Source organism: Rhea americana, unplaced genomic scaffold, assembly GCF_003343005.1.
Source record: "Rhea americana isolate MKP2758 unplaced genomic scaffold, rheAme1 scaffold_14, whole genome shotgun sequence".
Lineage (NCBI taxonomy): Eukaryota > Metazoa > Chordata > Aves > Rheiformes > Rheidae > Rhea > Rhea americana.
The window spans coordinates 466,691-491,294 of NW_028185483.1; the positions used below are offsets into that span (position 1 = coordinate 466,691).

Sequence of the window (24,604 nt, forward strand, 5' to 3'; positions counted from 1 at the left end):
GTTCCTTATTCTCGCCGGGGGGTAACGAAACGCGCCGAGCGGCTGCTGTCCCTCTGCGCGCCTTGGGCCGCCCGGGCGGAGGAGCGGCGGGTCGTGCGCGCCGGCCGCCCCGCAGAGCCCGCAGGGCGGTAACAGCGGCCGCCCCGGGCGCGGGGAGCGGGAGCGGGAGCCCGCGCTTCGGACGGGGACGGCTGGGTCGTCGGGCAAGGGCGCAGGCCACGCGGAGAGCATCACCTCTGCGGGCCGTGGGCTGCACAGCCGACGTTCACCCCGTTAACTGAGCTAGTTCCTTTTTTTGCTTGAAGTTTGTAGTGCTAGTAAAGTATATTTCTGGAAAACAAACCGCTAACGAAATCCAACAGCAGAAACCGACCCAGCTGTATAACTTCTCAAACCCTTCCCCTGCTTGTGGGTTTTGATAGTAAGTGCTCCAGGCAGCCTTGGCCTAGATACCCAGCCCTGCCTTGGCTTGTTAGTTGCCTGCACTGATTAGAAAGGGTTTTCTGCCTTTGACTATTCTTGGGAAGGCTTTTTTGCCTCTTTTTTTTTTTTTAACTGTTAGAAGAGCGTTGTTTACCCCAGACTTTGCAGCCTTAGCTTGCTGTCCCGCAGGATCCACCACGGGCTTTGCACAGGGCAAGTCAGCTACGGTGCGACCGCTTTACGAGGCGAAGCGGAGGGCAGCGAGCCAGGAACCCGTGCATGTTTACTACGCTGCCATCTCTGGAACCAGGTAACGGTGCCCTGAAGCACCTGAAGCACTTAAAAATTACCTTGCGCAGACAATTTCTGCTCTATCTATGAATAGACTTCAATGAAATCTGACCACAGAGATTTCCCCTCCCCTCCCCCTGCAGGTTTGTAATCTCCAACTTCAAATTTCTTTTTGTTTTGTGTTTTAATGCCTCCAAATGTAACATCACTCTTTAGTAATGGGAGTGATGAGAGCTCACTCGGTCGTTATCGCCATAGTTCAGATTACAGTTCATCAGCTTGTAATGATACTTGTGTTCTCATCATGAAATTGTTATGGGCAGTGTGTATAATACTGATAAAGAATTTGTCTGAGGCATCTTAAATACATTTTTCTGTACACTGCATAGCAGTGAAAAAAGAGAGGTTTTAAATAAAATTTTAATTTTCAATTTCCTTATCTTCAGATTCTCTTCCCACATCCCTCCACAAAACAACAAATATTCTATTATTCTCCCCCAAGGCTATTGTTACATATGTTCTCAGTATAACAAAAGGTTTTTGTCCAAAAAGTCTGTATCTGAGTCATGTCTTTGCATGCAAAACAGCTGTACACCTAGGGCACATTCTTGGTCACTAGGAAAATGTGTCAGCTTCAGCATTCTGGCTTTACATTATTTTTGCCCTGTGTAACCCCCACAGTCGGAATAAAGGAAGTAACGCGCAAGCTGCCCGCACATCTGCAGACAGCACAAAACCGGAGAGGCAGACCCTGACGGAGTGAGAAAGAAAATGCAAACGGAAACACAGGGCGAAGGATGTCTGGCCTAAAGTAGAAAAAAGATCGGAAAAAGCACAACGTGGCGAGCCTAAAGGATCCAAAAGGCAGCTGAATGCTGGGTGGGGGAGATGCTTAGAAGCATTTATTACAAAACTTTAATGCTGACAGCAACTTGCTAGTGCCTTATAACATGGCACAATAGCAACACCTACAAAACACAATCCGCTTCGGGTAGCTGATGCACAGGAACTTTTTGTGGCGAAGACAGAGGAACACCAGAATCGCCGAGAGTATTTCTTTTCTTGAAAAAAGCAGTTCTATTCAGAACTGCACGAGCAGTGGCAGAGAGCATAAAGGCCACTGTGTGCTGCACAGGCGCTCCTTTGTCCGCGCGCTGCCCACTGTCGTCCCGAGAAAGGGCTCCGCAACACCTTGTGCACGAAAAGTAACAGGACGGCCTCCTAACTGGTGCCAGTCTGGATCGCAGCCTTCAAAAACAGCTCTTCTGGAATTAACAAAGCGTCCACCCCTCATTTTATGTCCCTCTATCTGCACTAGAGAGAAAACTCGCCTGTTGCCTAAGATGGTAAGTTGTTATCATTCAGAGGAAGGAATATCTGTTAGTCACTGAAATTTAAAACCTGTTAATAGTAAGCAAATCATTTCTGCGTGACAGTTTCAGGCACTGTGTTTAGAAAAATCAAATCGGAAGAATCAGGCCTAACTGCCAAATTCTACAAATTCTGTGTTTAATCGCGCAAAGAGGAAGCGCTCAGGGATTCCCGAGGAACGCGGCACGCGAGCAGAACGGGTCCCGGGCGGCCGAACGCGCGATACCCCCTGCAGAAAGCGGAGAGGGCGCCGCTGCCCTCGGCGCGCCGCCGAAGCGCCCCGGGTGCCGGATTTGGCGGAGGAAGCCGCAGCCTGCCCGCCGCGAGGCGAAGGGGAGGCCCGCTGGGCCGGGGCGGCCAGCACGAGCTGGGAGCTGAGCTTCTCCGCCTGTGCCGAAACCCGCACCCGGACGACAGGTCCGGGCGCTCCTCCCAAACCACCAGAACTCCGCAGGCAGGAGCTCTCAGACAGACGCTTCTTAATGGTGACATCTTTGGCTGATCTATGCCAATCCTATCGCAATAAAGCAGCAGGCATTTGCTACGTTTTATCTCTAGGGAAACCGGCAGAAGCGCTTACTTGTCACTGATCCTCCACGTGTGCGTATGCACGTGGCTGCTTATTTTCTGCATTTGCTCATGGGAAACAGAGGTTTCTGGACAGAGCCACTCTTCACAGGGTAGCCCGTTCATGAGATACACAGACATCAGTCCGTGGAGATACCCAGATACTAGTGAACTTGCCAACAAATCCCCCTGTGCAGAGCACTCAAAAACACTGCTGCGGCTCAGCACCAAACGTGGGAAGCCAGAGCAGAGAACTGGTAAGATAATACTAGTGGGAAAAGACAGGGGGGACGACAAGAAGGAAGGACGGTAATTTCTTAAAATATTTCTACCAATTCTGCAATATCAGGAGAGGGTGTCTTGAAGAGGAGATAGGTTCCACTACCAAAGAGGAAGTTCAGATGGGTCTCATACACATTATTGATTATTGACAATGTCTTTCAATATTGCCATTTTGGTTGCACATCTCATCTCAATATATCACCCAACGATCAAGATCACAAGACCACAGAGGACCAAACACATTCGTCAGAAACTAGATTGTATGTTAGATTACAAAAAAAAAAAAAAGTAACTCATGATAAGTGGGAGAAAACATCTCAGCACATAGATTAGGACCATGGTTACCTCCGTAATTAAATACTTAGAACGACTGATAAAAACAAACTGAGAACAAGATCTCCTTGCAGCAGGTGCAGTAGTTACAAGGCGAAGTACTTTGGAATATGCAGACTGCAGAACAAGCCAAAATGCTCCACAGCTGGTTCCTTTTGGAGTCTGTGACCAGGGACAAGTATCATTTCCTGGCTAAAGTTAACTCTTCTGCACGCATCTTTCAAACTCTGAAGAGCTCTTTCATTTAATCCCATCTCATCTACCTGCCAGCAAATTCAGCCCTTGAAGATCACTGTTAATACGTTAGCCCTGCTCTGCTCTAACACTTTGTCAGAGGTACAAATCATGGAAACTAGCCCATGATGTGGGAGCCCAGGTACAGTTTCCTGCCTGAATTTCAGTGAGATTTAAAAAATCGCTCACGAATCAGGAAGAATAAGGGTGTTTTGGGTTTTATTTTTTAAAACACTGGTAACAACACCCTGAAGTGGCAGTCTGACTTTGCTGCTACCTTCTCTATTTATATATAAATGTATCTTTACCTATTTTTTTCCAGCTTCCTAACACAGATTTTGCAAAAATAGCTCCATTCATCCACACAAAGTAACATCTTGCATTAAAAACATCTTGAATAGCTAGTGCCTAATAGAGTCAGCGCTTTTGTCTGCAAATAACCTCACACATCTCAGACAAGTTTCCCACCAGCTATTATCGCACCTGCCTACTTTATGGGTCTGACCTCATACCCAGGATTAACATTTCTTTGCAATAAGCAGCAGCACAGGATTGTTAGAATTGCCACTTTTTAGATGAGACATTGAGTTGTCTCATCTGAGACTGAGAAATAACTCTTGGGTTATTTCTGCTGACTTTTCTAATCAAATACAAAGATCCCATGATACACTTTGGCAGAAAGTAGAGCACAACCAGCTTATTTATTCTTTTACTAAAAATAGACTCCAACGTCCAGCAGGTTTTAATGTGTTAGACTGTGCACAAAGTAACAGCTGCCATACCTGCCTTCATGCAGTTACATTACCCGTGTCAAGCTCATCATCTTTGCAACATGCTAATTAGGAAAATCAAACATCAGTCTTCAGAATCACTTTAGCAGTTATGTTTTGCTCACTAGGATTAGATTGCCCAACAATTGAAAAAATAATAGAACAGTTTCTTATTCTTGCATGAGGAGTTTCTGACACCCTCCCAAGCACAGCACACGGCCTGTTTTGAATCTCTCAGGTTAACAGTATATTACTATTCTCAGCCAGAGGCAAAGACTAAGCAAGAAATTAATTAAGGGAACTAGAACACAACTTAAATGATTTAAGGAAACCCATATTTCTCCAGTCTTCTTCAGATACTTGCATCCTAGCTGATCTTCTTGTTAGGGCCATTCTGATCACAGAAAGGATACAACAGCTGTAGAAATGAATGGAGTCACGATCACTAATACTATTGAGTGTACCACACTGTTTCAGTGACCATGGAAATCAGACATGAAATAAACTACTATAGGCTTATTTCTGAACTTGGCTTGCATAAAACTTTCAACTGATGTTTTGTCAAGTCTGTTTTCAGAAGCTCCCTGCCCCATCACTTATGTTGTAAGTCAAAATTAGCAAAGCTTTATTTTGTGCACAAGTGCTGTAAGAGAGAAAAGGTAGTCTTTAGCCCTTAAATTACACAAATGTAGTTTCCATTCGAAGCAAAGGCACTTACTGACCTGCAGTACATAGTGAACATTGCTTCTGAATTTGGTCATGCATCATTTATGAATCACCAAAGACTTTCTCAAGAACGAATTTTTATCTCACAAGTTTTACATCACTTGCAAACTCAAGAAAGAGATAAAAGCAAATTTGACATATTACTGTTACCGTAAAACACAGGTACCACATTAACATTTCTCTAGCCCATGGGAAAACATGATCTCTTTAACCTCATTGATCATGATATGCTACTAGAAAGATAGTGTATCTTTACCTATCCATACCCGTATATCAGGGCAAACCAAAAGTTTGTGAAACTAACATCAATAAGCACAAGAAAAATAACAAATATTACATGCAGCATTCTTTCTCTAAAAATACAAATTCTTAGGTACAATGGACTGCTATTTTGAACTTCCATTTAAAATCTCAAATTTGAACTTCCTTGCTTTTGTGAATGTGTCACAATTTTAATGCTAGTGATGACTTTCTATATGTAAAAGGACTATCAGAAATACATATAACTAGCAGTTAAGCATTCAAAAGGCATTTATGTATTTCTTATTAAGGATGTTTCAAGAGGCTAGAAAACTCTAGTACTTATTTATGAGTATCTACTTGTATCAGTGTTTCTTCAGCTATAAAACTGTTCTTCCACACCAAAATCAGGCAAACAGTCACCAAGACCCACTGAATTCAGCTAGACCACAAACATTCTGTGCTCTGCTGGAGCAAACTCATATCCTTTCACTTCATGGTTTTGTTAATTTAACTTCTCATGATTGGGAGCTACTAATCCTATCCTCAGGAAAAAAAAACAGCATTTCAATACATTTCAGAACAGTGCCTACAAAGTGTTACTAATGGTCCTGCACAAACAACGCAGCAGAGCTTCTGGGAACACTCCTCAAATGCCAGTACACATTTCAAAACACTCCTCCACTCTAACTTCTGTTGCTGGACGGTCTAATCATCCTGAATCAGGAAGACTCATGCTATTTCTAAGAATTATGTTTTGAACAGTCTCTTTGAGCTATATATATAGCTAAATGGCCAACATTACTAAATCTGACTAAATGCTGTTAGGAAAAGATCTTTTTGAAGCTTAAGGGGAAACATGTCAAACATTATCACTTTCTTTTTGAACTAACAAGTCACACCAGCCTTAGTACTTCAAAAATTCCACATCTTGTGCTACAGCATTGCTGTGGTTTTACAGCAGTACTCCCAGGTATTGATTAACCAAATTAAAGCATCCATCTCTTTCACCCACTCTGTCTGGCAATCCATCACAACAAGTCTGAAAACCTTATTTACGTGACTCACCCATTCAGATTAAACAACTATGCAAATGATGCCAATTCTCTATTTATCATAGCTTTGTCCGTGAAACTTTATGTAGCAGGTGAATCACAAAATGGCTCTTTGGATGCTAAATAAACAGAGACAAGCAGAGAGACGCCAGCTTAACTTCATGCTTCCCAATCTATTTCTCCTTCACATCCCCTTCTCTGTATTGCTGTGACATTGCTAATGCGAGCTGTTCAAACGAACTGTTTCACCTTTTTCTCAGCACACAACCCATTTGGCTCTAGTTCAGGAAGCCCCTCAGACGCTCACATCAGGAAGGCTGAGGCACACGCTTAAGTGGTTTGCTCAGGAGAGAAAGCGTGCTGCGTAAGGCGTTGAGAGGGAAAGTGGGGTTTCATTTCCAATAAGAAAACCACATTCATTTAAATAGCTCCACTATTTACTGTGTAGCAGTCCTGTGTGGAGTGGGTTCATAGACGTCTCTTGTTAAAATTCTGCTCTACGCTGAAGGCAGACTGCCTCAGAGAAGCGCTACCTTTCTGGGTAAGGTTATGTCCCTTTGCAAGAGAAGATATTCCAGTACTCCATATTTTTTTTTTAAATTTATTCCTGGAATGTGTCTGATTGCCCTAAATGATAGCTATGTTCAGGAAAACATTCCATGGGGAGGAAGCAAATTGTGCAAAGCCATTCCTCCCTGCTCCACCCCCGCTGACATTACACAAGTTGAATAATGCATGTTAGGTATTAAGTAACATGTAAACATTTCCAGTAAGTGTTTCTGCTGCAGTCTTGGCTTAACTGGTATTGCTTCCCTCTGTGATAGTGGGAGAAAGTTTCCTCAGTTCTTCTGCACCCAAAGTTTAATATTAATGAAGCATTTCTTACCAGTCCCTGACTGGAATCTTCCTGCTTCCCTGTTGCCCAATACAGATTTTAAAACCTTGAAAACTTACCTAATGAAGGTTTACTCAGAGATGTTCTTTTCTAAAAGTCTCTGGTTGGCCTTATAGCTTATGTTCATTTTGCACAAAACCAGAATTCTGAGAAAGCATTCCAGGACGAATGACAAACCCCAATCTGAAGCATGCTGGGTTCTTCTCGTACTGCCAAAGAAGTTTTGTATGAACCTCTGGTTTCCCATCAGGAGTTGTCCTTCCCCCCCAACGTTGAGTCCATGCATTTTTAAATGTTTTTCCCCTGGGGTGTGAGAACACAGTGCTGGAAAGCCACAGCCCCCTTCTGACTGGTAAGGGAAATCCCCCTGGAATTCGGGATCGCTTCAGGCACGCACAGGGACTGTTTGCGCAGCGTATACCAGTCATTCCTTTCCCCTTGTCTGCCGTGGAGCGTCTGCGCACGGTGCAACAGGCACGGGGCAGCTCGCAGAGGACTAACCCGAAGGCAGCCGGCTTCCAAAGGCAGGGCACAGAAAGGCGCAAACATCCCTGGCATGAAGATGGGCTCTTGAACCACCTCTGTGAGGCTGCAATCCATTAGTCCCAAAGAAGAACTGCCCATGGAAATTTCTGGGATTTTCCACTGGAATTTGTATTTTCTCAAAGGTTTTTCTGTAGGAGAGACTGACCCAGGGTCAGCTATCAGAGGAACACCCAGGACACGATACTGTGTCCCACTCCGAGAAGTGTTTGGCTAAAAACTTCACTTTCATACTCAACAGTTCTGTTCAGTCAAGTATTCTCTGTAACATTTTCCGAGTATAGATTATTTCTTTTAGAGTCTGTAGTTGCACAGGGTTGACAGCTTGGGGCAAGCTGGACTGTTCTCTTTTGCATAAATGGATCATTTCTGTGGAAATCAATCTTATGGCCCAAACTGCACTGAGGACACAACACTGTCACCTAAGCGTTACCTAGAACCAAGGATCTCACTGATCCTGCTGAACCTTGCTTAACATGCAAAGATGCTTGAAGAGAAAAGCTGAGCTGATCTTCTGAGTCAAAAGCATGGCAAACACTAATGCTGGGTTTTAACGCGGTTTTGATAGGGACTCATAAGCAGCAGCGCATACGGAGCCTTCTGGCAGAGCAAAGCATACTATAGACAGGAGAACACCGATTTTGCTGATTTCTGAAAAGGTGATTTGCCTCTGATCTAACTTTTTGAAAGACTTATCTTCAAGTGAAATTCATCTCCTTAGGCTTCACTACTGAGCTGCAACAAGACTGCTGCCAGAGGCAGACATAAACTACAAGTAATACAAAAAGTATTCCTGTTTGGGTGATATACAGAAAGCAGAGAACAACCCCCTTCAAGCCCTCTCTTCCCTCTGTGCTTACAGCAGCAGCTTTTCTTACCTGATCTCCCACATTCGGACAATAACCAACAGGCTTGTGGTACCAAGTATCACAGCTCCCAACCCCAAGGCCACCAGCCCTCAGCAGGCTTCCTACCTTTGTGCGATAACTGCAGCACCATAGCAATCATTGCTTGAAGAAAATAAAGCATAGGGAAAGAGAAATTGTGGCTATCAGGGCAAAATCAGATCACAACAATACAACAGCTATTGTACACAACTCAGTAACTGCTGTGGGCCTGTCTTTGTGTATGAACCCATCAGGACAGGCACAAAGCAAAACCATGGCAGAACGAGCCTGTCCTGCTCAGTAAATCATCTGCAGCAATGAAGAAATGAGTGATAAACTGCACTACAGCTATCACAGGAACGCCACACCACCCTCCCCTTCCTTCCACCTCCGGGGCTCGGCGAGGAGTGTTTTGAAGAAAGGTCTTTGAATGTTACTTCCCCACTGCTTTCAGTTCCTCCTTAGAAGAGGAACTGCTAGAGAGGCCAAACCATCCGCAAACACCTTCGGCGAGGGCTCTGGCTGGCCGCTGCTGTTTTCTGAAGAACGACTGACTCGCTGCATTCTTAATTCGTCTTGACACTGTCAAAGGGCCTGTTTTGGCAAAAGAATGACCAAACTTCTGGCTTCCAGATTTCAAAGACCTTTACTGGAAAGGCCAAACGAACTCTCAGAAAGACCTGTGGCTTTTGAAGAAGTTATATTCAACTGACAAGCTACTTATCCTTAAGTCAGGGCATTGAGGGCACCAGTGCTCGGATATACAGCTCCCCCTGCACAACTACGCCAGACAGGACGGCCGTGGTGATGCTGGCGCGAGCGCTGCGAGCACGCTCGCTCTCTGGTAGCTAATGAGCCTGGAAAAGGCCAGGTCCAGACACCAACATTTGGCCCATTCGGCCTGGGGAAACGTTTACCCACCGATCGGGCTGCTTACCAGGCGCTCACGCACAGAGCTTGCAGCAGAGAGGACTTTGGCAAGCCCATTTCAGCTGCAGCGATCCATATCTTAAACTACACTGAGCTGCTAAAGCAAAGCAGCGATGTAATTCCATTAAAAGAGAACACACCGCCTTTGACTATTCCACGGGAATCTAACAGCATTTCTAATACCACCGTACAACTGGTATAAACACAGGATCAGCCAAGTTAAAACTTCTAACTCTCTTACCTTGTTATTAAACTACATTTAAAAAGTCTTTTGAGGAGTACAACTTCCAGGTGGGGCCAAACAATTATAATGTGGATGGGACAGGAGTTTCATGATGTCAAGTTTCAGCTCTCAGGTACCTTAAAAATGCCACCTTTGTCCTCCAGCACTTTTAGCAGTGAATGGATCCAGTAACTAGACCAGCCACAACACAGAAAATCTCTTCCACTTTGTAACGCAAAATCTATCTTTCCCTTTGCCAAATAATCTCTATAGACTAACAAAAAAATCCTACTGTTTGCTCAAGTAATAAATTCAACTAATCTCTTAAAACTCTGTGATTTAACATTCGTGCCTTCCTCTAATAATTTAACGTAAAATTGCATACTTCAGCTTTAAATCTTGAACTTCATGCAAAATATACCTCTGAGAAAATAAAACTTGAATAAAGCATATACGTCCTGTGAAACATTACTACACATACTGTTAAAGCAGTATTTATTTTCAACAATTTTATTTGAAATTTTTAGACAGTATTATGCGTACTGCCACCTTTTATAACCTATTCATCTCAAGTCACCGTTTCTCAGATATTTCTGAGCTTAAAAAGAAACATGCATTTATATGAAAAATAAAGCACTCTTACAGGATGTTAGATTTTCTATCAGAGAATATACTATATTTTGTAGCTTAGTCATGCTACACAAACCTAAAAACTGAATGATGCCCTGCTAAAGTATTGCTAACCATGAACATATCTTGCAAAGCTGGTATGTGTGCAAAGCTGCAGTTTTCCCTCCTTCGCTCCCAATGACACCCCAGGGATAGACATGCAGCTCTGTAGTGGGTTGGCCATATGAACTCTATTAAAAAACTGATTATTTCAAGTTGTTAAAGATCAAGTGATAACCTCCCTCAGAAGAGGATGAAACAATATGAAAAGACCCTAATTAGCATCTAATAAAGAAGTGGGGCTGTTGCACTGTGTAAACCCTAAATTAGAATAACAGTGTAGAGCGACTCAACAGAAGATGCTCCATGCTTCCCATTACAGGCAGCAGGAGGTCCGCTAGGCGCTACCCCTTCCCAGCACTGTCACCCCGCAGAGCATCGCCATAGCGTAACGCTGTTTCGCCATGCCCTGCTAAGGTACACCTGAAAGGTGCTCTTGTAGTGTAGTTTAAAAGGGCAAACTGGTGTCCTGTTCTACACGTCTCACCTGAAATAAAGCATTTTGGAATAAGCCCTCTGGACAAACTCTGAATAAATCACACCCCCGTCAGGTAACTGCTGACATACGTCAGGACGCGTGCGCCAGCCTGACTGCATACTTGGCGCACCTGCGGCTCTGCTGCGGACTGCAGAGCCTCAGCTGCCGTAATGCTGCTCCTCCCAGTCTTCTCGTGAAGAACCAGCGCCAATTCCTTCCCTACCTGTTTTGTACTGCTGGGAACAGCCCGCTGTTGCAGCCGATACACTTGTTTGCTGCCAAGTGAATCAGTCAACTGCTCTGCATATCAAAGTGCTTTGCGAATGTATCACATAAGACACGGGAGGACTAGATCTGAGGCTGCTAACACCAGGTGACTAAGAACCAGTGCCTGTGTGACAGGTTGATTACCATTCTGCATTCCTGGAGTGGTCGCTTAATTCCATTTCTTTGACGGATAAATATTCCAGACACTGATCACCTCAATCAGCAGCCTTTCTGATGCGCAGAACAGATACAGGCTGCCTCCGCAGGGACCAGGCCCCCGTCCCCTCCCCGGAGCAGCACTCCCCAGCCCAGTGGCCTTTCCAAACAGATATGTGCTCAGCGTGCATCAGCTTCTGTACATTTTGCCCCTTTCCAACTCATTCCATCTGTTTATATCCTTTCCATCTAGTTGACTAAAATTTTCCAAGGTTTAAAACTCATCCTTTTTCCTTTCAGTTTTTCCTATCTGATGTACATTGTAAAGATATTAAGGGAACTTTTAATAAAGAACCATCTTAACTCACTTTCCACAGCATTTCTCTGAACCGCCTGGCTGAGGGCGACCTTTCAAAGGTATTTGGCAGAAGCCTGTCATTTGCCAAGTTATTTTTCCAATTTCTGTTGGTGTTGGTTTTAAAACCAGTATCAAGTGATTTTTGTCACATCAGATGCCCTCTAGCTGGGCTGACATCCTATAGTCTAACCCCTTAAAAGGGCATGCGAAAAACCACGTACACTGTGGAGAAAACACACCCGGCTCTGGCTCGTGGCCAAAGCTCCACCTAGACTCGGTACAGCCAGGGGGAAAACCTCAGGTCTCTTCATTAGTATTTCCCCACTCCATTAGGTATTATTTCCCCCCACCCCAAATGAAAGTAGTCTCAAAGCTACCAAACTAGATCTGCGCTTGATGAGCTGCACCGAAACTGCTCAGGCAGGGTACCTCCTGCGCTGCTCTGACATCTCCACGCGCTCACAGCACAGGCAGATGCTTATTCCCTACAGCTTTTATTAATCACCGATTGGTATGTTGATTCTGGATGCTACAGTGGAATCAGGAGTCCAGTTTAAATATCGTCTTACAGTTGCTGCTAAACCATAATTTTAAAAGATTGAGTACGACAGGTCAGAGAGAGGAACACAGAGTTTTATTCATGGAAAACCTTAATAGTCTTGAAAGCAAGTCATATGAGAGAGACATGAATACATGTATTTTTATAGCTTGTGCTTAAATTAGAAACTAAATGAAAAACATTAATGCCTTCACTAACTCCTTTCTTTCCATTTTATCCTATTCATTTTGAATAATATTTATACTGTGCTCTTTAATTCTTTTCTTCTCTTATCCCTTCTCATCTCTCACCCCTGCACTCTTCCCATCATGTTGCTTTCTTGACTTCACATTCACACATAACCACAACACTACAGGACAGCAAGGCAGCACAACACAGGCCTTGGATTCAGAGGTGTGATACGCCGAGTGCACTGGGCAATTTGCAGCCGGGAAAAGACCTTCCCTTTCCTCCCACCCCAAACAAGTCATTAATAGCAAGCACACACAAAAAAAACATACCAAGACTGCTTGAAATTAGGCTATTATCTGTCCTGCCCCTTCTCAGAAGCCAAGAACAGGTGCAACTTAAGCAGCCCACCGTTAGTTTTAACCTTTTAGTTCCAGGAAGTACCCAGAAACCACAGTGGTCAGTGCACGCAACGGTGCCCGAAGCCCCGAGAGCGCAGGCTGCCTCCTCCGGCTGCCTCCAACGGCTCACCTGCGCCCCGAAGCCTTCGGCCTTGCTGCGCGCCCTGCGTCCCCGCGCGCTCTCCTGGCCACAACAGCTGCATCACGGTGTTGGGCGGGAGACGGGCAAATAATTCAATGACAAGGACAGATCTAGTTCTCCGAAGCAAGCTGTGTTCAAACCTGCTTCATAACAAGGTAAGAAATGGGTCAAATGCAGCAGACAAGTGAGAAAAATAGCCAGAGGCAAAATTCCCTAGGAAAAAGGCCATTTCCTCACCCTCTGACTTTTGGATCCAGACCAGAGTAAGCTAACCGGCGAGGCACACGCGCTGGCCAGTCTGGGAGCCCAACAGGGGAAAGAAACTGGAGCTCAAACTGTTTCCACACTAACACTCAGAGCTATCGAAACCCAGCAGCTGTGTTGGAAACCACTTTTGCACTCTTGCACAACCTAAGTTTTTAAGTCATCCTGGGCAGCTGCTTTTTGAGATTCAGCAAAATACTGATAGCAACTTTTGTGACTTTGAAAGAGCTAATGAGAGCAAGAAAAAAAAAAAAACTCTAGCTACAAGGAAAATATGAAACCACCTCCAAGAGAGGTAAAGATAGTCACTGTGACTACTTGCACTTACACCCATGCAACAGAACAGAACTCAACCCAGAGCATTAGGCAGCTCTCGAACGGTGACGACCGCTTTATTGGTAGCTATAAACAAGTTTACAGCCTCAGAAGATTGCAGTCAGCCTTGCCATACAGGAAAGGAAAATCGTTTCTTTTAGAGGAACTCAGAGTTACTCAACAAAATTAATCTTCTAAAACAGGAAACCCCTGCCAGCACAGGTGGAGCTATATATGCTGTGCAGCTGGGGAACGTGAAAAATGGGATTTCCGTGTTCCCATGTCATTAAGAAAAGACAGAGCACAGATACTCTATGTCAAACATGCAGCTGAAAAATATGCAAAAAAAACAAGTAAAAATGTTCAAGCAGCACCCCTAGGAGTCATTTAGGTCATTCACAAGAAAGTTCACCACAGCATTAAGGTTTGAGCCCTTCTAAGGGAGCCACTACCATTTTGAAAGCTCAGCAAAGAAAATTTGAATGGGTATTTTAGGAAACAAAATTACGGACACTTTGATGATTTCTGTCATAATCTAGACTCCTGAAGGAGTCCTATAATAATATCTACTGACAACACCAGCTTCTCTCTGTAATCTCTTCATTTTGCAAAACTGGCATTTTTAACTACAGCTTACACAACTATTACTTGCTGAGACCACAGGTCACCCAAGGGGCATACAGTGAACAGCAGGACAGCACTCTCCTTGCAATTGAAATGTCCTTGCTTAAAAATCAAGACAAGAAATACTCCTATTTAAACTCTGCTCGTCTGCAGTACTTTAACTGGGGATGCATATGGAAAAGAAACGGATCCAAGTGGTCATTTACATTGGTTCACATTTCTGTGCTTCTAACTGGAAAGAATGAGGGACGTGGCATAGAGGCACGCCAGCACCGTTTGCAGGGCACGCGCTGGAGTCTCTGCTCTGCGGCTGCACTTAAGCTCAGCTCAGAATAAATACTATTTTCATTACAGCTTATTTCAAGCCAGTCAAATCCCTCTGTATTAAAACAACACCGAGCAGAGTTCAGTGGAACTAAAATAAAATCATGTCTACAGTGAGAGCATCTAGCAAAACAGGCAGTCCTAAAGCTGTGCTTAGACTAGAGAGTTCAGTAAGTCGCTGATAAAGATCTGGGAGGGTGTGATGCCAAGAGGCAGGTTTCCATCAGAGCAGTAGTGCTCCCACTGTGGAATGACTTCAGTATTTCTAACCATATAAAGTGTCTTCCTCCCATCTGATGCTCACAAGTGAGCAACTAAACCAAGAACAGATTAATTTCCTTTAAACATGGACTACATCGCTACACTTTCTCACTGTGGGAAAAGATACAGACATTTACTATTAAAAAATAACACTGGCTCCTGGTAAGCTGGTTAAAAGAGGAATGGGAGGCAAAGGAAGAGTGTTTAAGGAAAAAGGGTCACAGTCCCACAAACCTGGGACATTGAGGAGGTGGCTTTTTTTCTTTCCTATAGATATATGTTAGCAGCCCTCTCTAAAGAGCATTTTTCAGAAGGGGAACTTCTCACATATCTTTTAGCTGATACAATAGATAGGTATTTACATGATCATGCCATTTTTCATGTATTTAAGTTTTACTGGTCTGTCTCCAAAAGACATGGAGCCACGGGATGCTCCAGTAGGCAATATAACGCTGGACCACGTAACAAGCACACGCTCAGTACTGGCCGAGCGCTTGCACTGCATGCCGCATGATGAATAAGGTTATGAGCTGGTCCTTCACTTCACCCTGGTACGGCTTCCAGCAAGCAACTAAAACACATTCTCCAAAAACAGGTATCCAAAGCTACAAATGCAAGTTAATGCTCACACGTACGCCAAGAGCACTATGTGAGAGCTGTGAGTAAGGTGACAAGGGAGGTTTCAGGCAGATGAGAAGTGCAGGCTGGTCCAAAATATACCTACCATCTTCCAACATTACTTCCATTTTCAGGCCTGTCCAAGATGCAGGCTGCTATGTGCCGTACTAGAAGTACATACATAGGACCAACGTGAAAGAATTGTCTTCCTGGACATACGAGAGATGGTGTTGATTGAAGCAGAAGTTACCCAGTGATTTAACAGGTATGTTTTTCCCCCTATGATGGGCCATAAGACACAGGATTTAAATGTAAAGTAACTTGGCAGTACTGAGATAATGCCATAATACCTGGCTTTCTACAAGACAAAATGAAAGCCCTGGTTTTGGTGGCTAAGCTAAGAAATTTAGATTTTAAATTAATAGCCTTCCTGAAAATACAAGCTTTAGGTCAGTTCTAACAGGTATTTGTGCCAGCTGGAGAAAAGTGTCCATGTGAAAGATAAGTAACAAACCCCAACCTCTTTAAGCAGTAGTAATGCTCGTTGAATTTATCACCACTTGCAAGACTGGTTATGTTAATCATCCTTCACATTATGCCAAGTAGACTGAAAGTAATTAATAGCTCACAAACAACCTTCCTACATAAGTTTCAATGCCAACGGTGTTTTGACTGATTCAGTAAGTTAAAAATATAATCCCAAGCATTCAGGCCTTGAACACACACGCCTTATATCTGGAGACACCTCCATGGCAAACAACAAGCCCCTCATAGCATTACCCTGACAAGGGCAATTGGGTTCCCAGGTCACAGCATTACTCCGGAGATACAGTCTCAGTGCTCAACTCTGAATTTGGGCCTATGCTGTTTACAAAATGGACAACCCGATTTCAATTTACACACAAGGGGTTTCCAAAATGGAGCTCTGCTGAGCCTCTACTGATCCTCAGGAGCCACAAGAGCTCCGGTACCACGAAGCCTTTGAAAAAGCGGGGCTTAGCCGAGGCAGCGTTGAGGGTGGCCTTGTTAAGCCCAGCAGGCCGGTCCTCTCCTCCCCTTGGCCGAGGCACCGTAGAACAGCGGTCAGGAGGCAACTGGTCTCCAGACGGCAGTCAGGAACCTCTGCTGGGACAAAGGGCCCATGGAGAGCAGGAGGAGGAAACGGAGAACACAGCAAAAGATGGAAGTGAGGAAGGTCAGAGGGTTATTTATACATTTACAATATCTTTAAAATAAAGTTACACCCCAGGGAGAGGCAGGTGTCAAACTGATCTCATTAGAAAAACCACAATAGTTCAGAGACATGGTTCACTTTAGCCAAGTATCCTGTTTCCAGCACTGCTCATACCCAGATGTTGCAGAGGAAGGTTCCCAGCCACACTGTTGTTTAACAGGTTTAAATGTAATTCCTGCTGGATAGACCCAAAAAGTTTTGTTAAAATCCACCACTGAAATACAGAAACGTTACATAAAGCAGAAAATGAGACTTACTATCCAGAGCACGGTGGCCAAGACCAAAGTTTACAACCTGCCCATAAATTTTTCCCCTGAAAACAGCACTTGGTACAACACATAGTATTTCAGCAGAACTCCCAGGTCCTAAACAGTTTACATGTCTCAAAAGCACAGAAAATAAATCCAGATACTCACTGCTCTATCAGCCTAAGAACTGGGCAACAAATGTACAAACAGTACAAAAAAGACTAAGGCATGAAAAGGGTTAGTATTACTACATATGCCACGCAGCCTTCTGGAGCGGAGCGTTAAGATTTATGCAGGCTTCCTACTCTCGCGGCAGAAAGCGCCACACCAGCATGACGTGGCAGAAAGTTTCGCTCCTGGATGCTGTTGAGGCGACAAACAGACAAGACCAGCTGTGTTCATCTCATCCCTCTGTTAACTTTGGATCTGAATAGCTCCTGCCTGGCGCTGCACAAAAACCCTGCTTCAGGATGTTTTTCTACTGGAAATTGTGGCTTTTACCAGGAGAGAGGGAAAAAAAAAAAAAGAAAGAAAGAAAACATAATAAAACACAAGATCTACTATCTTTTCCTTGTTTTTCAACAAACTTTTTTTTTGGCAGGGGAGCCTTCCTGGAGCAGTGGTTTTGTGCTCAGACTTGCCAGCCAGAGCTGGCACAGCGAGATCACCGACACGGGAGGCTATGAAGCATCGGGGCAGGCACTGCCCAGCCAGGGAAGCTGGTCTGTGGGTGAATCAAAACTGTCAACCACAACTACTCAAAACTCAAAAATTTCTCCCCATTTCTGGGGACCCTGGAGATGGCCACTGCTAGTGACGAAGCCTGTTACACAAGGATGCAGGAGGTCCCACCAGCAGAGCCATTCCCAGAGGTGCCTGTGCTTGAGGTCTGCAAGCACCGAGCTGTCCTACCTCCAGTTCTCCCACCCAACCATCTCCGTTCGTTCCAGTACGTGCCCACCTTCACTGCCAAAATGGACTGAGCTCAAGCAGGAACACTGTGAACTGTCCTGACAACACGAAAGATGATCTCACTCAACTTCGCATTTGATGTACAAAACCTTTCACTGGCCCGTCGCACACAAACACTTGCTATACATCCTGATCTGAGGCAACGCATAACCTGCAGAGAGCGGATACAACATCTGCAAGAAGCAGACCCAAGCACACACGAGCGATCAGGGCTCCCCTGTTACCAGAGCCCTCCCAGTCTGCTCGCGCTTTAACAGGTCGCTGACTCCAGAAACCTCCAGCACACTGCAACTGCCACTAAAACACAATAGCCCAAAACTGAAAATATCTCTAGCCCATGAAAAATCCAACTGGAGGGATAAACTCACCAACAGCTCTGACACCGGCTTGTATGAGGCACTGACTGACTGAATGCTCCAAGCGAGCAGCTTAACTGGAATGGAAAAACATGGTGATTAATCACAGCTAAGGAATACACCTTGCTACAGAAGGCAGGCAACATTAAATGCTATGTTTTGTTAAAGAATGCGAGGTTACAGTTCAGGACAGCACACCCGGAAAATATTTAAAGAAAAAAAAAGATGTTGTTTAATTGCTAAATTCTTCTCATTAACACCCAAAATGCTTTGACAGATGCTGGCAGGCAGAAGGCATTAGCCTCAGCCATACCGCCAGCCACGCTTCCCCGCTCCCGGCAGCAGCTCGGAGGTTTAACAGCTTCCCTGGCATTGACCCTGTTCCCATCATTTTCTTAGCCTCACAGCCCCTTGGAGTTTTGATTCTTTTTTAAAAATTATTATTTCTTTTTGGTGCAGCACGTCTGATCTTATTTAATCTCACCTTCCCTTCTCATCCCCCCTCGCTCTTCCAGAAGGGCAATCTGGGCACCAGGGGTGCCGGCAGGGAGGGGAATTTTCCTCCAGAAGAAGGGGGACACCCTCCACCAGCGCCCACCGAGGGGGACGGGCTGGCTCCCTGCAAGGCGAGGCAGCCGCAGAGCCCGCCACGGGGAGGGAACCAGAGCAGAGCCCACGCACGCAGCAGCGCCGAAGCAGCAGGCTATTAATAAGTTAAAGCAAATAGGAGCTGGGCCCTCCCCACCCTGAGGAAACATTGCTCCTTTGGCCACAGGCATGGAAAAGCATCGGTCTGTCCATCTGCCTCCGCTCACAGCGTTACAGCTGCTCCCAAAATCTGGGGGCGGCCCTTGGGCTAAAGAAGAAATAACCGATGGCTCCCCAGGAGGGACCCAGCGTTAAAAAATAAATCAATAAAGGAACAAAATGCAATGAAAATGCTGCTCTCCTGCCGGGCTTTGCCGGCGGTGCCCCTCTCCCGTGGGCACACACCGGCAGCATGGCCCCGGCCCGCCGCGGGACACGCTCAGCGCCGCCGGCGCGAGCAGCCCTGCCAGGCGGCGGGTGGCCAGGGTGCCCCGCACGCGCCCCGGCCGAGCTGCCGGCCCTGCCCAGCCCGGCACCGGCAGCACACCCGGACTCGCGCTAATCCATCACCACGCTTTCGCTCCCCAAATCCTCTGCTCGAGCCCGTCTCCCCCCAGCCACCCGTGTCCCCTGCAGGAGCCCCCCGCCCGCCCCGGGCTGACACGTGCCACCCGCAGCGCCGCCTGCGCAGGCCCTGCAGCATACGCTGGCCTCTCTTGGCCAGCTTAGTACTGGTCCATTTTTCAGGCACCAGCTGGGACCAGCCAGCCCAGGTGACACATCTGCCCACCTCTGGCCATTCCTCCAAACACCGTCACCCAAACCAGCACCCCACCCCATGCTCCCCAGCAGAGCCTGTCCCACCCTCCAGCAAAACAGCTGCCAGCTTCAGGGCCACCACGGGAAAAGGTGTTTTGGTGCTGGGATAAGGGCAAATCGGCAGTTCGGGGTGAGTACCACGAGGTGCAAACCCAGGCACCACGCCGGGCGGCGCAGCAGAGCACAGAGCCCCGCTGCTGCGGGCCCGAGCCGGGCGACGCGAGGCAGCCGAGTTAAGGCAGTACTTCTAACCGGCGTAAATTCACAGCGCTGCCCTAAGACCGCGTTGCCTCCCCTCCGCCACGCGCGCGGCTCTCCGCGTCACCCCCTCCTTGCCACCTTGTGTGCCGCTTAGTCACCGCACAAGCGGGATGAGTGAACGAATCCAGCCTAAAACTGAAGGTTTGGCTTCTTTTCCAGACGTGCTTGTGACTTCCCCTTGCCACACACCTCCCCGAAGGCAAAGCAAGGTCTAGTGCTGGTTTCTGTCAGTGCGGAAGTGCCAGCACTCACTCCGTATCTAGAAGCCCTCCTCTACAAGTCTAAATTCAGGCACCTATTCTTACAGCTACGTAAGTCAGAGGCAGGTGGGATGAAAACCCAGAGGAGCTGAGAAGGAACGAGAAACACAATCTGGCTCAGGACCTTATGAAATGATTTCCAGCAGTCATTCACCCCACCCAGAGGTTACTGGGGCTTTGAAGTTTTTAAATCAGTATCAAAACTCACAGATTTTGGGTGAGGAAGCTCTCCCTGACTTTTGACAACACTTTGCCAGCAGCTGTCAGCACCTGTAGGTCAAGCCACGCTTTGGAAGGACTCCGCTTCCCTTCAGCACCCCGCTGAGAATCAGAATAATGCCGCCTCCCCAAGGCAGCTACTGTGCAAAATTAAAAAAGTCAGAAAAGAATCAGCAGTTAAGGCACTTCAGTGGCTTCCTCTAGCTGCCGGTTAAGCGTCCCAGAAGGCTGCTTTATTCAAGCTTTGGATTTCCCCCCGTACCATGACTAATGCTTCATTTCTTCCACTCTCCATCAGCCATCCCAGCACAGATGACAGTGAGTATGGATTGCTCCCGGCATACCCAACCCAGCTGGGACACCTAAGCTTCTGCTCTAAGAGTCAATAAGCACTAAGCTTCTGCAGAGACAAGTCATAGTTACTCAGTTGCTTGCCTTTATATCTGCAAAGGAACCGTTATCACCGGTGCACGGAGACAGCAGGATCTCTGCCTGCAGGCGCCCGGCTGCCTATCCCCACATCTACCGCCGGCCACATTCCCACCTCACCTGTGTCACTGCTATCATCGTCTTCAGCATTCCTCAGATCCTGACCACCTCGTGTCTCTCTCCCCACTTCCACGTATCTTTTGTGTTCTTGCCACTATCTAGCGCTGCCTTTTGTTCTTCCTGCTTTTTCTCGGTACTGTCCCCTTTCATTATGTACCAGGAGGAGGGGGATTTTCCTGGAAGGCAGCTCAGCGAGAAAGCAGATTGTGCCTCATTATCTGACCAAGTAAAGGAGCTATCTATACACTTGTTGATAAGAAATTAGAACACCCTGATGGCCTGTGAAGGCCATAAAGAGATGGCTTTGTGCTGGTCCTTCTTGTTTGTCTATGCTTGCCTGATTCTAATTGTGTAATAGTGTTGTATTAAACACATTGCCACAGTATTATTTAGGGGAAAAAGTAGTATTGCACTCTCGAATTTAGACCCTTTAGAGACAGTATTGCCAACACATAACATTTTAAAATCAGGCAAACGGCTTTACAATTTTGACTTCCGTATTCATTACAAATTAGTTTCTGCCTGAACTGTTAGGTTACAGTCAAATCTCATTTTTAAGTTTTTTTTATGCAACCATTAAAGCAAATATTATATTTTATAGTATTTTTATAAAATAATTTAAAGATTAAAATTTCTTGTATAGTTAAGGTTGAAATGTCTTCAAAATTTGGCATCACATAAGGAAACCTAAAACCAGACAACCCCACCAGGGCTTGAAGAGCATGTGACACAGCTGTAGCACCTGGCAAGGCCACCATTTGCATTAGATACCCAGCCTGCTCTTACTTCCCAAGTGCCCAACTCAAAGTTTCATCTTACTAACAGCACTTACTGAGCCCTAGTGCTCAGTAAATGCCTCTAACACACCTGCTTTGAAGATCCATTATGTAATAGTATCACATCTGCAACACAGGTCAATTAAAGATGCTAACACTCTGGCGGTCACACTCACATGGGGACGGTCTGTGACGTTCGCATGGTGCAGGCCTCCTAGCTTCCATTACAAGCAGTTTAAAGAAGCATCTACTCATCCAGGCTTCTTTTAATCATCAGAATAAATCCTGCTCTGGACACACTTCCTGAATTTTGGAGAGGCTTACCCAGGTCCTGTCTGGACACAACATTAGCTTTAAAGCAGCAATATATACACCATTTGTAGGAAAAATACACCAGCACAGAGAGCAAGTGGAGAGCAAGCCTCCTGCCAAGGAGCAAGGTCCATCATCTTGCCCCAAAGGGGACTGACACTCATGCAGTACCATGAAGAGTGTCAAGTACAGGTCTAAAATACACGACTCCACATGCACCACATCTGCACTTGTACCAAATCGCAGTCCAAATGCTCCCAAATAACAATCCTTTTTCTTAATCTGGTTCCTGAACACTTGTACTCACCAATATTCTGGTAAGCTGTAGCTGGAAACGCTTTGAGCTGTGTGCACGCAGCTCCGCATGTGACACTCGTTAAACTAAGCATTACTGAGCCGCTGCTTCATGGGCTCCCTGGGGACGGGATCGGGCGCAAGCCCCAAGCCAGGGCTCGCCGTGGAAGCGTCCCCGAGCAGAACTGCCCGCCAGCCTCCTGCGTTGCTCTGTCCCCAAGCTGCCCGGCCAGGGACCTGCGGGACAGGCCGCAGGGCTGGCAGAAGCCTGGAAAGCCCAGGGACTGCACGGCTCCTGGGCAGGCTGCAAGTGTTGAGATCGATGTTTCAGCACACTAGATACTGCACAAGTGTTAGCAAATAAACAGCCCCGTACCGCAGACCTCAGTCTAAGAGGAAGCGTTGCACTCGCAGCCCCATAAACAGCCTTGACCTTGAAATGGCCTGCAAGCGGGGCTGCAGAGGAACCGAGCGGCACAACATTCGCGAGCAGCCGGGCTCGAGCGGAAAGGCAACCCCCCCCCACCCCGTCCGAGGGGATCGCCGGCCGCCGCAGAGCCCTGCGCGCCGCGCAGCCGAGCACGGCGCCGCGGGGCGGGCGGCTCGCGCGGGGCCGGCTCACCGCCCCGCGACCCCGAGGCTCAGCCGCGCTGTGCTGCGAACTTGGAACCGCGCCGCGGAGAGCGCCAGCCGGCTTACTCACCTGGAAGCCTTCCGCGCGCGGCATCGAGACTGCTTCTGCATCAGCGTTTTCTGGATGCAAAATGGCATTCATCCTGACAGATGCTGACAAAGTGTTTTTCCCCTGTGTAAAAGCAAGGACACCCATGGGTTTATTTTAAGGCGGTCATCATCAGCAAGGTCTGTGCAATGCTTTCTACAGTCCCTGGGATATTTTTCTACTTCTTCATTATAAGGTCTGCCAACTGTCATAAAATAGTAAGAGCTGTAACAGCAGCGTTGCACATGAAGGATGGCTTTAATTACATGTACAATATCTGTGCAAATGCCAGATAACATCTTCTGCATGAAAGGCAGGGTGGTTTGTTTGCTTATCCTCACGGCATGGAATCTTATTGCATCTTATGATGTAATATTGATTTGGTTATGCTTCATTTAATCACACAGACTGGTAATTAAACTAGTCTTGCCTAAGTTGAAAAAAAAAACCAGTATCATCATGAAGTATTTCTATCATCATGGCTCCTAAAGCACCTCCATCAGGACTAGATTCCTATTTTTCAAGACGCTGTGAAGAAAACACACAGGAAAAACAGGGTCAAACCACCCCAAGTGCCTTATAATGCAAGAAAGCCATTGACAAATGACTGGTGCTCAGCACCCCTGGAAATGAAGTGCAGGTGCCTGTTTGGGCACCCAAAAGCAGAGTTGTTCTAGATGAGATCTCAGTCTGAAAACCTTGGCCTGAGTGTCATGCCCAGAATTGCACCAGAAGTCAGTACAGCAGCTGTTTCTCAGGTTTTCTTTAGCAATTTCAACCTGCTTTACAGCTGCTGGCTGGTGAAATCTTCAAGCACTGGAGAGGAAGCTCTTTGCTCTGATGCTCCCATGTAACTCAAGCCACTACAAGGTTAAATAGCTTGGCCCAGGTAGTGTCAAACTCAGCCCCTCTGTAAGCACCTTTAACAGTGTAACTGTCCTAATCGTGCTAGAGTAGTCACCGCCTCCTGTGTGAGCAAGAGTAAACAGATCAGGCCCTTACTGAGTCACGGGCACAGTCATGAAAATAACTCCAACATCCGGCCAGCAAGAGCGACGCTTACGGCACAGAGCAGAGGGGAATGGGAGTCTCCAGCTTCCAACAGGACCTGCTCGGTGGAGTTGCTCTCCACGATGTTGGCTGGCAAGTCAGGCTGCACCGTGGTTTGAGACGCAAAGAACATATAAACTGGGGATTAACACAGTGGTCACAGAATAAAAGTGTGTGATTATGAATATCCCAGAACATAATGTGCAAAAAAATAGGGTATGGTGGGACAGAGTCTTCAATTCTTACTTTTCCCACCTGGATTTACGGTGCAGCTTCAGCCCAGACTGTCCCTCATAGTTTCCGGGAGGAGAGCTCTCAGGCTCCCCCTCCCAGCTGAGGGACGCAGAGCGTGGGCCAGGACACACACTCCGCAGCGAGTTACACAAGCATTGCAGACGGCCCAGGAACGCCAGCAGACTGGATCTTTGGGTCTAACCCCAGCTCTGGAGGCAAAGAGCAGCTTGAGTGACCACGGGCAAGAGACCAATCAGGTAGATTTGTTTCAAAAGGC

At 46.4% G+C, this 24,604-nt stretch overlaps 1 protein-coding gene across 1 annotated transcript in view; it reads right to left on the reverse strand.

Annotated features, from left to right (window-relative positions):
- The window catches only part of PIK3CB (phosphatidylinositol-4,5-bisphosphate 3-kinase catalytic subunit beta), a 115,954-nt gene extending 92,906 nt beyond the window's left edge, over window positions 1-23,048 (reverse strand). Inside the window, exon 1 of the mRNA XM_085298545.1 lies at window positions 23,026-23,048. The gene's annotated coding sequence lies outside the window, so the exon portion shown is untranslated. The remainder of the gene's footprint in view (window positions 1-23,025) is intronic.
- Window positions 23,049-24,604: the final 1,556 nt, after the last annotated feature.